This window comes from Poecilia latipinna, unplaced genomic scaffold, assembly GCF_001443285.1.
Source record: "Poecilia latipinna isolate Pla-1442-1.1 unplaced genomic scaffold, P_latipinna-1.0 Scaffold505, whole genome shotgun sequence".
Taxonomy (NCBI): Eukaryota; Metazoa; Chordata; class Actinopteri; order Cyprinodontiformes; family Poeciliidae; genus Poecilia; species Poecilia latipinna.
Genome location: NW_015113121.1, coordinates 280,563 through 293,494, shown reverse-complemented (window position 1 = coordinate 293,494; position 12,932 = coordinate 280,563). Strand labels below are relative to the sequence as shown.

The 12,932-nt window shown below is 39.2% G+C and overlaps 1 long non-coding RNA gene across 1 annotated transcript; it reads left to right on the top strand.

Annotated features, from left to right (window-relative positions):
* The first annotated feature begins 10,297 nt into the window (after positions 1-10,297).
* LOC106952314 (uncharacterized) lies at positions 10,298-11,138 on the top strand. Its single transcript, XR_001425956.1, has 2 exons — positions 10,298-10,491; positions 10,688-11,138. It is a non-coding gene; the product is annotated as an uncharacterized LOC106952314 (long non-coding RNA).
* The last annotated feature ends 1,794 nt before the right edge of the window (positions 11,139-12,932 follow it).

Genomic DNA, 12,932 nt, shown 5'->3' with positions numbered 1-12,932 from the left:
TATAAATGTTATATGTAGCATCTGTTTCTTGTTTTGTCCTGTAGATGACAGTAAAGACTTCATTATCTTGAATAGTGGTGCATTATTAAAAAAAAAAAAAACAGTAATTTTTTTAACTTAATTTTTTATATTTATAACAACAAACATAGCATCCGCTTAGTAGGTCACAATAACATCTAATGCTTCTGTGTTTTCAGTGTTTTTGTAAACCATCTAAACTCACTTTCATTGAAAGTAACTGTTAGATTTTTTCACAGAGAATCACAGCAACCTACAAAAACACTGTCAACAAAGATGATGACAGCAATTTAAACTCAAATGTGAAAGGATGCCGGTGGACAGTATAATGGGGTCTGGGCTACATTTACAACCACGAAGTGTGGAAAAAAAAAAAAAAAAAATCAATCATGAAAGTTTTATTGACTTTAACTATCCGACCGAAGCTCCGCAGCGTTGCCGGCTAAAAGCAACAGTGATGTTTTCTTTCAACTAAAAACGGTCTCAGTGTTTCTGTGATGAGATACTGAAGCGGACTGATGATGTGTGAAATTGCTCCCACTGCTCTGCAGCAGAGCAAATTCTCCATCCTTGGCTACAGCATGGCTGAATGAAACTGCAGAGAAGAAATACAACTTGGAAAACCTTCTTGTTTTGTCGTGTTTGTTTATGTCTCATCATGTGGTATCATGGCCGGAGTTGTGAGTGGCTTTACGTGTCTGATTTTAGTTCAGACTGAACTTATTTTGCGTCGTCAGCTTCCATATGGTGTTTTCCACAGCCCAGCGCTCTCTATGCTCAGGGGGGACGCTATCGCCCCGCTGCTCTTCACAGATGCATTTCTTTCTTTTTTCTCCTTCTGCACGAAAATATTTGTCTGAGATTCATTCCCAAACACTCTGAGTTGCCCACTGCTATCTTCTTGAGAGTTAAAATTAGAATAGCAATTTTCTAGTAAATAAAGTATGTGAGAAAAGTAGTCACTTTTACAGCAGAGGTGAACGATTCTTCAAGGTAGTTGGATCAACAGGTGTTGTGGCTGGTTATCATTGCCGGTCAGCGACAATACGTAAAATGGTAAATAAATAATGAATCAATAATCAGTAGTTACAGATAATTTTCAGCAAATGTGGGCATGTAAAGATAATTTACTGCTTTTTTTTTTTTTTCCAGAAAGTGGATGAGTTTAAGTGGCCCTTTGTTTATCGTAACTTAATTTGTCTTAAAACTAATCAGAGGATCTTTCTAACTTTCAATTGGATAAATATGGAACACTATAAGGTTGGGTTCTGGGTTGGACCAACATAAGCTAAGGTAATTTTATTTATATAGCACATTTTCAGCAACAAGGCACTTCAAGGTGCATTACGTGAATTAGAAGGAAATAGAAACAAAACCAAAAGAAAGACAAAAAGGTAAAGAACAAAGCTAAATATTGGCTCCCCATGTTTAATAAGAATAAGTAGTCCATGATTTCTAATCTAATAGGGGTTTCTTAAGTTTGTTCTGGAGGTATAAAGCTAGATATTGGTTCCAGTTGTTCTGGGCTGAGTTCTAGCTAAATGTTGGTTCTCCATGTTTGATTCTTGCTGTGGGTTGTAGAACAAGAACCTTGCATACAGGAAGGTTAGGCTTTTGAACCCCCCTTTCCCCCCAAAAAAAACGTCCTCTCCGCTGAATGTGTCTTCAGTACAAACAAAGCTGTAACTACAAGGCAGAGAGGCGACGCAGAGTCAGACACTTATTCTTTATACATTATTGTTGTGTTTCTCTACCGGCTGCTCAAGCAGAAACTCCATTAACCTCCTGCTTATTTTTTGTTCTGCAAAAAGCTTTAAGACATCATTATGAAGTCAGATGAAATCCTCACTGTTCGGAAATGAAAAAGAAGTCCAGGTTGTTTGACATTTTTAAGGCGTCGTGTTCATCTTGAAATGCAGTCGGTACATCTTTGCCCCCCTTTTTTTTGACTTGATCTAATGGCTCCCTGTATGTCTCATCGTTATAACACAAAGAGCTGCTGATGGTTTACTGGCCGACACTTTTTCGTCTTTTTCTCTTTTTTAACACCGAGGGTTTCGGCTGGAGCAGAACATGGTTCACACAGCGGCTTGTGTAAGTTTTTAGTTGTTGTTTTTTTTTTTTTATTGAAATGCTTTTCGGCAAACAAGCAGAAAGTAGTGTGTAAAAGAGCATTAAAAGTGGAGGAAGAATCATTATTTTATATGTATATAAAAACAGCATGTGTTTCCAGTTATACCCCAAAATAACATCCAGCGTAACAATATACTCAACAACCAACCAGAGCCACGATAGCATAGTTCAGATGAAAACACTGTCACGATAGAATGGCCTAGTCAAAGTCCACACCTAAATTCAGTGGAAATATTTGAGCAGGAATTGGAAAACGACTCCCAGAGGCGTTCTCCTTTAACTCTGTATGAGTTTTAGCTATTTTGCAAAGAAGAATGGGTAAAAATCAGGCCTTTGAGCTGAATTCATAAACGCTACTTTGCATTCGTCTGTCACATAATATCCCAATAATATACATTTAAGTTTATGGCTATAACGTGACAAAATGTGGAAAAGAAGTGAGGAACAATTTGATTCCAAGCGACTGTATTTATCATAATATGCTAAAAGTACTGAAGGTGGAACTTTTTTCTTTTTTTCCTGCTGAAGGAGTGGTGCTAATCTGAAACTCTGCTGAGAGTTCCAGATTAACCTGGCTGGCAGGTTGCTGCTCTGCTCTCTATCTCCGGGGAACTTTTATCTGCGCTTCAAGAAAAAGTTTTCGACATCTGTTAGGAGCAGAGTTGCAGTCGAGAATGGAAGCCTCTCCGCTCGGTATTTTGTAAGATGTTCCTCCGACTTATCTTTTCCACTTACATTTGGAAATAACACATGCAAAATTTGTTTCTACACAGCAGAAAGCAGCTTGGAGAAAATATTTGCCAACGCCGACCAGAAGGAAATTGACAGCAGAGCTTCTGCAAGCCTGCAGGGACAGAAATGTGAGTTCATTTCTTCCTGCTTCCTTATGCAAAAAGGGGCGTGCTTGCATCTTTGGTGTTTATTTTTAGCCTGAATAAGGCCTGTGCGTAATTAGGCCTGACAGACAAATTCAAAGAAGCAGTGTCAGTACGAGCGGAACATGTCTCTGAGGCGGCAGAAAATCTTAACAGCCGTAAACTCCAGCACTGACCTACATACCGGATGTTGATCAAGTACTGCTGATGAGAAATAACAGAAGGTGTGCATCCCGTAGCTTGCAACCCGAAGCATTAATTTTCAGGAGGAGTCTCATTCTCACCTCTACAGCAACAGAAATGTTATGGTTTCACTGAAAACCAGTTCGGTGTAAAAACAAAAAGGGTCTAAAACATACTTTAACAATTCTGCAATACATTGCAGTTTGTGATTGTAAAATGTAGATTCAGTTCTTAACTCTGAATCTGTGTTAAGAACTGAACACAGATTCAGTTCTGTGAATCTGTGTTCACAGAACACAGATTCCTAACACCTATTGTTAGAAAGGTGCTGCCTCCCTTTGTGTTCAGTTTCTTAGTTTATTTTGTTCAGTGCATTTGGATTTACTTCTCTTAGATCAGTTAGTATTCCTGGACTTGTTTGGAAGTTTGTGTGTCTTGTATCTGGTTTTTATTATTTACCTTGCCTCCATTTGTGTTCCTCCGCAGCTGTTCCTAATCTCCTGATTATCTCGCCTGTCATTCTCCACTCTCACCTCAGTATATAACATCACTGGTTATTATTGTTCTTAGCTCATTCCTCCTGTTTGTTCTCCTCTTTCCCCAGTAAATTCTCCTTATTACTTATTACTAAAGAACAGCGTAGTAATAAACAGTCTGTCTCTATACGTGGACCTTTTATTAACCCTAAACATGACACAGAAAACAATGAGCATAAAGCTCAGTGTTTTCCTCTGTAAGATATCCAATGGCATATCCTTGCAAATGCTTTAAACATTGGGCCTCTATGTTTTTGTGTGGAGGGTTGGTGTATTTTAATCTTCAAATGTTCACAGTTTCTGAAAAACAAAAATGATGCAAATGTTCTTCTCGCGGATTTTCCGTGGAAAGCTCATCGACACGATGAGGTCTGAAACCGGTTGAGGCTGAGTGTCAGAATAATCCAGTGACAGAAGGAGGACGGCTCATGCAGTTGTCACGCTTCAAAAACAAACCAACATAAAAAAGAAAAAGAAAAAAAAAAACAAGGCTGTCTCCATCATGAAAGGTTCAGCGTTCTTCGATCAGTCAGCTCTCAAAGTGGGAAAAGCTTGCAAACCTTTTCAAAGTGAGTGAAAATCCAGCAGGATGCGTTACGAGACACGTTTCAGTTTTCTGTGTTAAACTCAACTAAGAAGAGGAAGATTGTCCTAATCTGTAGGAGTTTGGACTTTTATTTTGATTTGTGTTTCTGTTTTACTTTCTTTTGTTATGTTTTCCTTTATTAGACCCACATTTAATTCCTCCCTCTATTTTGTGTGCTATCTGTTTTAATATTTTTTTTAATGTAGAGGTTCTTCAAGTTGTGTTGAACTTTTAGTTTCTAAGTTTCTCATTTGTGATCTGACTCCTGCTTATCTTTCACCTTCCCTCAGCCTGGGAGTGTTCTCCTCTTCTCAGCTGTTTTTTTTTTTTATCTCATGTCTCGTCTGCTTGTGTGCTCTTTCTGTCTCTCAGCTGCTTCCACTTCCCTCTGATTAGCTCTTCTTGTTTCCCTCATTAAGAGTATTCACACTTGCCTAGCCTCACTGCTCCTCATTAGTTCCCGTCACCATCAATCCTTCATCCATTGTTCTTTGTTGTGCTTTGTTGCATTTTCTAATTGTCCTTTCTTGAGAACATTTGTAAATGTTTTTTTTTTTTACTTTATAATTAAACCCTTCTTCACTCTACCTGCTGCTTCCTGTTGCTTCCAAAATGTGCAATGTTTCCCAACAAGTTGGCACATCCTATCGTAACACGCTTTAATCAAAATAAACCAGAGCTACCAGGATATAGCTTTACGCATTTTTTTTAAAAATGAAAATGAAATTTTGACCTAATCTTGGTAAATATTAAAAGGACAGTATTATTTAAAATTAACTTTTGTTTAGCTTTACGTCATGCTTTAATGTCATCATCAAAAACGAGCCGTGAGTGTTGCCTTGATTCTTTCGTTCGTGTTAGAGCAATCCTTTGACAATCAGCTGTGCAGAACGCCTGGGTGGACCGAGTCCCGCCTTGGAGATGCAGTTCCTCCTCAGAGCGACTGTTTCCAAGCTTCAGAGATTTCTCCTCACAGAGCTAAAAGCCATTTGAATCAATCGAGAACTAACTGCTTAGCTTGCACCACCAGAAGGCAAGCTAAGCCATTTTTTTCTGGTTCAAATTTTTAGGATTTTTAAAAAAAATCAAATACATAATCGCATCAAGAAAAATTTTGTCTCATACGTTCAGTATTTAAGTCTGTTTCAATGACACACACTTTTCAAACAAGGTGCCCTTTTCCCACTGGAGCAGCTTTTCCCAAAATGTCTGCGCAGGCCGCTGCTGCCCACCCACTATAGAGCCTTTATTCAATTATAACGGAAAACCATCCAAGCCGTGTAGAGCTGAGATGAGTCGACAGGTTGGCGTAAATTTTCATAAGTGACGCTCTTGACTGGGGAGTGATTTGGGTGTGAACAGTTTGGTAATTATGGCTGTCATTTTGTCAGTAAATGGGACAAGGTGTCTGCTGTCAGACTGACAGCAGATGGCAAAGGTGGAGGATGAAGCAGATTTTTAAAAGTGTCAGCAGTACTGTGAATCTAATTAATGCAGAAAGTCTTTTCTTTTTTTAAAGAAATATAGAACTGTAAAGCAATGTGTGCTTTCTTAACTGAAATGTAGTTAAAACCGTATATAAAACACTTTACACCGAGCGTATTTCAGTACATCCTACAGAGTCCTCTCTTTGTCTGTGGTGCTCTGGTGGAGTGAAACATAGTCTGAATGCAGAGCCAGGCCATCTTTTTTTTTTTTTTCTCCCCCCTTTCCGCACCCAAAAGCTCATCTCATCAACTCCATTCTGCTGAGACTGAACATCACCCAAATGAGCACTGCTGCAGTCTGTTACAGTTTAACTCTTATCCCGGCCGCCTTGGCTCTATTTCTGGCATGAATACTTCCTATGATGACTCCACACCCCTGGCATAGTCGAGTAATAAGAGACACGAAATGAAAGGCAGCAGGTGGCAAGCTGGTGTGGAAGAATAATTATACCAAGGCCAGAACCGAAAGACAAAAAGCTAATTGTAGCAGTTGGTAAAATTAGCTTCAGATTCTAAAAAAAAAAAAAAAAAAAAATTGAGAGAGATATATTGCCAAATGGTTATGGGAGTCGAGGGGGGAAAAGAACATTTAAGGATGACTTTGTAGCTATGAACCTTGAAACTCTGACTTTGCTTGAACACTCAACGCAAATATTTCACCCTCTGAAAAGACATTTGCAGAAGGACATCATTAGATTTGGCTGAAATTATCCTTTATCACACAGATAATGTTCCTGAGATGGTTAAAATATGAATAACAGGAGGGTTTATAAGCCTGAAGCTGTTATGGAAATCTGTTCATTTAGATGCATATGAGCACATGTCAAATGATGCTTTTCTTGGTCTTTTTCTGCAAGTTTAGAACATAGTAGTCTTTTTTGTTTGCATGTTTCTTTAGTTTTTTTTTTTTTAATTAACTTATTCTTGGGTTATTCTCTTCTTAAAATAACCTTTAGACCAAGATTTACTCTGCAGCTTCATCCGGAAAGCTTCTCTTAGCTAGCTTTTTTTTGTTTTGTTTTTTGGAGCTGTCTCTGCTCTGGAGAAGAAAAGCTGTCAGTTGTATCTCAGCTTTGATTCTGTCATGCACCATAAATATGTTTTGGAGTCAGACTGACTGACAGGACTGATTTTGAAATTTTGTCTACTTTTCTGCACCTTGACATTCTCACTGCACCCCAGATTTTCCTTCATGTCCTGTGAGGCTTTGAGGAATCCAAGGTGGGTCAGACATGACTAAACCCAACCCAGGACTAAAAGGTGTTTGATTCCTGATGATGCTGCTTTCTGGGCCATGCAGGTTTGCACCATAGATTTTCTTCTTTGTTTTTTTTTCCTCTCTCTAAGCTTCTCTTTTTCTTACTCCCTCTTTCTCTGAGTTTCTCTTTTCAGACTTTACAATCCAGTAAGAGAGATGTTATTACAACTTTTGATAGTAAGACTTTTATCAACTATTTTGCACAATTCTTTGTTTGTTTATGGACGGATGGACAGATCATCTTTCCATTCAGTCTAGTTTTTCTTTTGATTTGGTTTTAGATTATTTGGCTTTTAAGCAAATGATTAAATTTAAAAACATTTATACAATAAGTTTAATTGAAATTATGCATTTATGAAGGCTGCTGCCTAGTAAGCCCATATGTTTTCCAGGCCTTGGATAAATAAGGTCTAGCAAATATCTGCTTTAAGCTGAGACTCCAGCGGATATATAAATAAGTGTAGTTTACTAGTTCATAAGTATTAGATTGGTTGATTTTTCAGGGCTTTGTTGTAATTTTGTAGTTTGATTTACTTTAAGAATCTGTTTGTTGGTTTAAAAAAAACACTGAAAATGATTCTGTTAAAGTATCCATATTTTAACTTTTCTCCTGACATATTGATTGTTCCTCATTATCATCATATTCATCTAATCTACCCTAAAGTCGTCCCTTATCCTGTTAATTCTGACTTCCTGCAGACCAAAGTGCTCTTACAGCCTCTGTTACAGATGTGAGGGTTCTTTGGTCAGTCAAAAGCCGTGACACAAAGCTGAGTGCCGTCATATTAACATGTCTAAAGCTTCTTGAAATACATTATTCATCTCATTAACTTGCTGATTATTCTATCCTGCTGCTTTGTTGAAACCCCATCCTCTGAGCCAACAACAGAGAAGGGTTATTAATAAATGTGTATTTTTCCTATTTTGGGGTCTAAATCATCCATCTTTGTAACTATCTGTGGAATTGCCTCAATGAATTGTATTTTATTTTGGGAAAAATGACATGTTTCTTAGTTTCTTTGTCTGCCTCTGCTGCCACTAGCCTCATCCATTATAAATGCTCAGTGCAAACACAGCAGTAGTCTGGTAGGTGCTGTAATTACTGTGGGGTCTTTACATGGATTTGTAACACAGCTGTGACTGTGATGCTACAAGGGTAGACTGAAATTATGCATTTTGGGTAAAAGTTGGCGCCTTGTTTCCAGGATGCACTGAGGCAAGTTTTCCATCTGACAAACTGTGGACATAATTACAGTTATTTGACAAAAAAAACTAAAAAAAAACTTGCTGGCATTACTTTTCTACCATCCTGTAGCAGCTAGTTGTGCTGCAGTGATAATACAAGAAAATCTAAACAATACACTGTGGCTTCTGCTGCTATTTTTTTCTTACCTAGAGCTATTATACCAGCACAGGTAGTTGACTTAAGTTAACTCGCTAATGGTTGTGTCATCTTTTCTCTGATCACAGTATCAGCCTCCTCTTTAATCATATTGAATAAACTTGAATATTTGCTCTGATGAGGCTCATTTCTGATTAAATTATTGACCACCGTCCCTCTGTTGAAGCAGAGAAAGCACTGCAAGCACTCTTTGTGTGTTATCTCTTTCCTCGCAGGCGGTAGAGCTCCAGGCAGTGCTGGCAGGCGCAGCCTTCAGCACGGGAGGAGAATGCTTTGGCGAAACCACTTCAACATCAGGATGAAAAAACACTCTGTCTTTTTTTTTCTTTCTTTTTTTTCCAGGTTGGCAGGAAAATAGTCATACGATTCTGATAAACACAAACAGGAGATTTTCTCAAAAACAATCTGGTGGTCAGCATGGCAGGTTCTTTATGAGGCCCCTACAAAGTTTGTCCTCTGGTGTAATTAAAACTTTAACTTGTCATAAAAAGTAATAATTCTAAATTAAAAACTTGTCAGAAAAAGAAGAATCTGTCACTCGTTAAATATTTATTTCATTATGCATTTGTTTGGTATTTGGGTCCTCACCATGTAAAGAATGAGGCAGAAAAAAGCCACAATACATGTGTTTGTTCCACAATTAGTAAATCAGACTAACTTCTTCATGGTGCCTGCAATCACCCTCCCTGTGTATGTATACCTCCCTTGTTTTTCTGTTTTGTTAGATCTTCACCTTGACTACGTGTAGTTATTTCATTTTCGGTCCTTGATTTCAGTCCTTTATGTTCCCTGTTTGCTTTTCCATTTGAACTTTGTTTTTGTTTTTTTTTTGTTTTTTTTTGCTCTGGACTTCCTCTGTTTTTTGTAGATGTTGTCTCCCTGTAACCTCTGTTTCACTAAGACACCTGCCATCTATTTGCAGGTATCTCCAGAAATATAGCTGAGATCTCTTCCCATTCTCATGAGCCCCAAATCGTCTCATCTTGTGATCTGGATAGTGGTTGGCAGAAGGAAGAGAAATGCCACTGCATAAACCAATGAAATGAGGGGAAAATGTCCAGAGTAAATGACAAAAAGGACAACATTTTGTGACGCAGCATGTTGAAATAAGCTACATCCTGAATGGAAAAAGTGTATAAAAGGTACGGTGTGGCTGAGAGCATTACCAAACAAAGTAACAGCCTTGTGTTATTTCTGGAGTCAGCTCATCACTTCTGCTCTCTGATGTTTCAGACATCCAGCTGAAGATTATCTGTTGAACTCAGCAGCTTTTCAAGAATCTGGTGATATTCGTGCAGAAGGAGCTAAACCTGGCAAGTTTGAGGGGGTAAAAAAAAAGACAACTTCTCACTATGTAGGCCATCCCCTCAGCTTTTGTGTTGGAAACTGTAGGAATGAAGACAAAGGGTGGGTGGGGTGCAGAACCCTTTGGGAGAGACTCCATAAAATGCAGCCGCTGTCAGTCAGTCAAGATTTTTAAAAAAAAAAATAAATAAAAAAAAACAAACACTAATGCTCCGCTCACTTGCCCCTCTCTTACTCAATGTCACATAAAGTGTGTGATCGGTCTGGTGTTAAATCGATTAGAACCGATTTTATGCAGTGAGCAACGAGGCGTTGAGCAACAAGAGACATCCGAAGGGCTTCGTCCTCCTCATCCTCACCCTCCTCCTTCCATAAGCTCCACATCCCCTCCACGCTCTGCCCCCCACTTAAAAAAAAAAAATGATTATAGTTATATAAGTTTTCCTCCCACTCCCCCAGCGCTCTCTCAGCCACCATCAGGGGTGTTGTCATGGCAACGGGAGCCCCTCCTCTCCACGTCAGCGTGTCGGGTAGCTGGAGGATGAAGCCGCATGCAGCTCCTGTGTGTCTCTCGGAGCCTCTCAGAGGGCAGTGTGTGATTTGCACCGGGTGGGAAACGATCTTCCCATGACCGCTCTGACTCGCTCCAGCTGCTCTTCTTCATCACCCACCTTCACCCTCGGACCAACTGATTGAGCTCTTCCACAGGTAAGCATCGACCCCCCCTCCCACCCTCACCTCCCTTTTTTTTTGTTTTGTTTTCATTGACAGTGATGAATCCCAGTTTTTGGCAGGTTATAAAAAGACATGTGTCGTTGGAGGAGTAGAGGCATGGATATTTTATTTTTCCTCTTTCTCTTTCTGCCCTCCTCATCCTCATCCTCTTCCTCTCGCCGTCCCCCAGCCGTCATGTCCTGGTTGTTCTTGGACTGGTTCGTGCCCCTCTACCTGCTGGTGTCGGTGCTGGTGCTGGCAGGCTTCGGAGCGTGTCTGTACTTCCTCGAGCCCGGGCTGCAGGACGCCCACAAATGGAGCAACAAAACGATCCGGCATCACCCGCTGGTGGCCAGCGTGAACTGCAGAGATGACGATAGCAATGCCCTGATCTGATCCGACGATGGAGAGAGGTGGCCGGCGGAGGACGCGTCCAGACAGTGTGGGGGGGGGGAGAAAGGGCCCGGGGGAGAGAGGGGGGTGGGGGGGGGGGGGGAGAACACCTTGACAACGAAAAGAGGAGCAGGATGAGGGATCATTTATCATTCCAACTTTTCTTTGCTCTCTGTGGATTTTCCCGGCAGGGATCAAAGAAAGTAAGGCAGATATGCTGGACTGCAGAAGAAGATCGTGATTTGATTAAAAAAAAAAAAAAAAAAAAAAAAAAAAAATTTCCCTTTAGTGTTTGTACGTCTGATGCCATCTTCTATACTTGTGCCAACTTTTGCATACATTTTGTAATTTGACAATCACTTTACATGTGACACAAAGTTGACTTTGTGTTTTTGTTCATAGTGAAATGAATACAGAGGTGGATGGAGTACCCACAAATTGTACTCAAGTAAGAGCAGCTCTACTTCAACACACTTTTACTCAAGTGAAACTAAAAAGTGACCATCCAAGAAATTACTCAAGAGCAAAAAAAAAAAAAAGAAATATTCGGTAAAAAGGCTACTCAAGTACTGAGTAACTAATCAAAATATCAATTACTTTATTATTATTTTTTAATTACGTCATCAGATGGACCAAAATATAATGTTATGTGAAATGTCGGTGGACCAAAGTGAAAATGATTCATGCAAATAACATAATTACAAACTTAAGAAAAAAATAAATCCAAATCAGTTTCTTTCAGTATAAAACTTAAGACACTTCAACAAAAACAGCCGGTGTGTTTGGTGAATTACTGGTTAAAACAAGCTTGTTCTCCATTCATTGAAGATACTCACAAAGGGTAGAGCATCCATAAAATTTACTCAAGTAACAGATGTAATAATAAAATTGTTCAAATAAAAGCAGTAGTAAAACGTACTTTTGTTTTTGCAAAATGCTACTCGAGTAAATGCAGCTATCCTTACTACCTAACTCTGGAAGTGAATGATGTAAATCTGCTGCCGCTGGGGGAAGTTTTTTTTTTTTTTTCTTTTCCCAACCCTCTCTCTGATGTGTGTAAGGCAGCTGTTGAAAAGGCATGTGGATCATTAGTTCTGCTGTGCCAAACTGATGCAACGCTTATTACAGTGACCTGCTGTGAATAGATTCCTTCAACGTGCCAAGAACATCACAGATGGGCCAACAGTGAGGAAAAATAGCGTTTCTTAATTCATTGTGTTTTGATTTCTGACAGCGTCATGAGGAAATAGTGTAACAGCCATTTTTGCCTTCTTTGTTCATACAAAATAAAATCTTTCACTCCATTCGTTTGCCAGACTTTTTCTGTTTGATTTGCACAAAAATATTAACAGCTTTCTTCTTTGCTCTTTTTTTTAATCATATGTTAATGTTTTCAGTTCGATTCAAAAGTACTTTTTTGATCCCACGGGTGAAATTAAATGTTGGTGTAACTCGTATTATCCACGGTTTTTCAATGAGTTGTTATAGATGCAGGAAGGATCTCCTATGACTTAATTCTCACAACTTTTTTTTAATATTATTATGACTTTATTGTTGTAACTTTTTTTTTTTCTTAGTCTGGCCCTAATACTCTGTCACATACATCCGTTTGCACTTGCCAATCTTTTTTTTTTCCTGAAAGCTGCCACTTACTCCTCCACTCCCTGCAAATGCACTGAGTCCCTGCAAAGTCCTCACTGCCTGCGTCCATTTCGACAGAGTCAAATCAACAAATCAGCAAATCAAGGGCAACTGCATTCCTGAAACACTGCATTCCTGTGCAGTTCAATATGCTGACAAAAACTCTCCACTTGGCAAGTTGTGCAGCATTCGCACCGCTTGGAGAGGGTTGGGCGGTTTTCAGAATCCAGTAAGGAACCATTTGCACTTCATTGCAGCAAAAACCTAAACCCTCTTAGTTCTCAGAAAATTGGTCAATTGCCTTTACTGCCAGAGCTAGTCTGACCAGCTAATATCCACTTGTTACACTTCTGTCCACTTGAGAACTACAACTAATTTTAGAGGGTTTAATCAAGGTTATA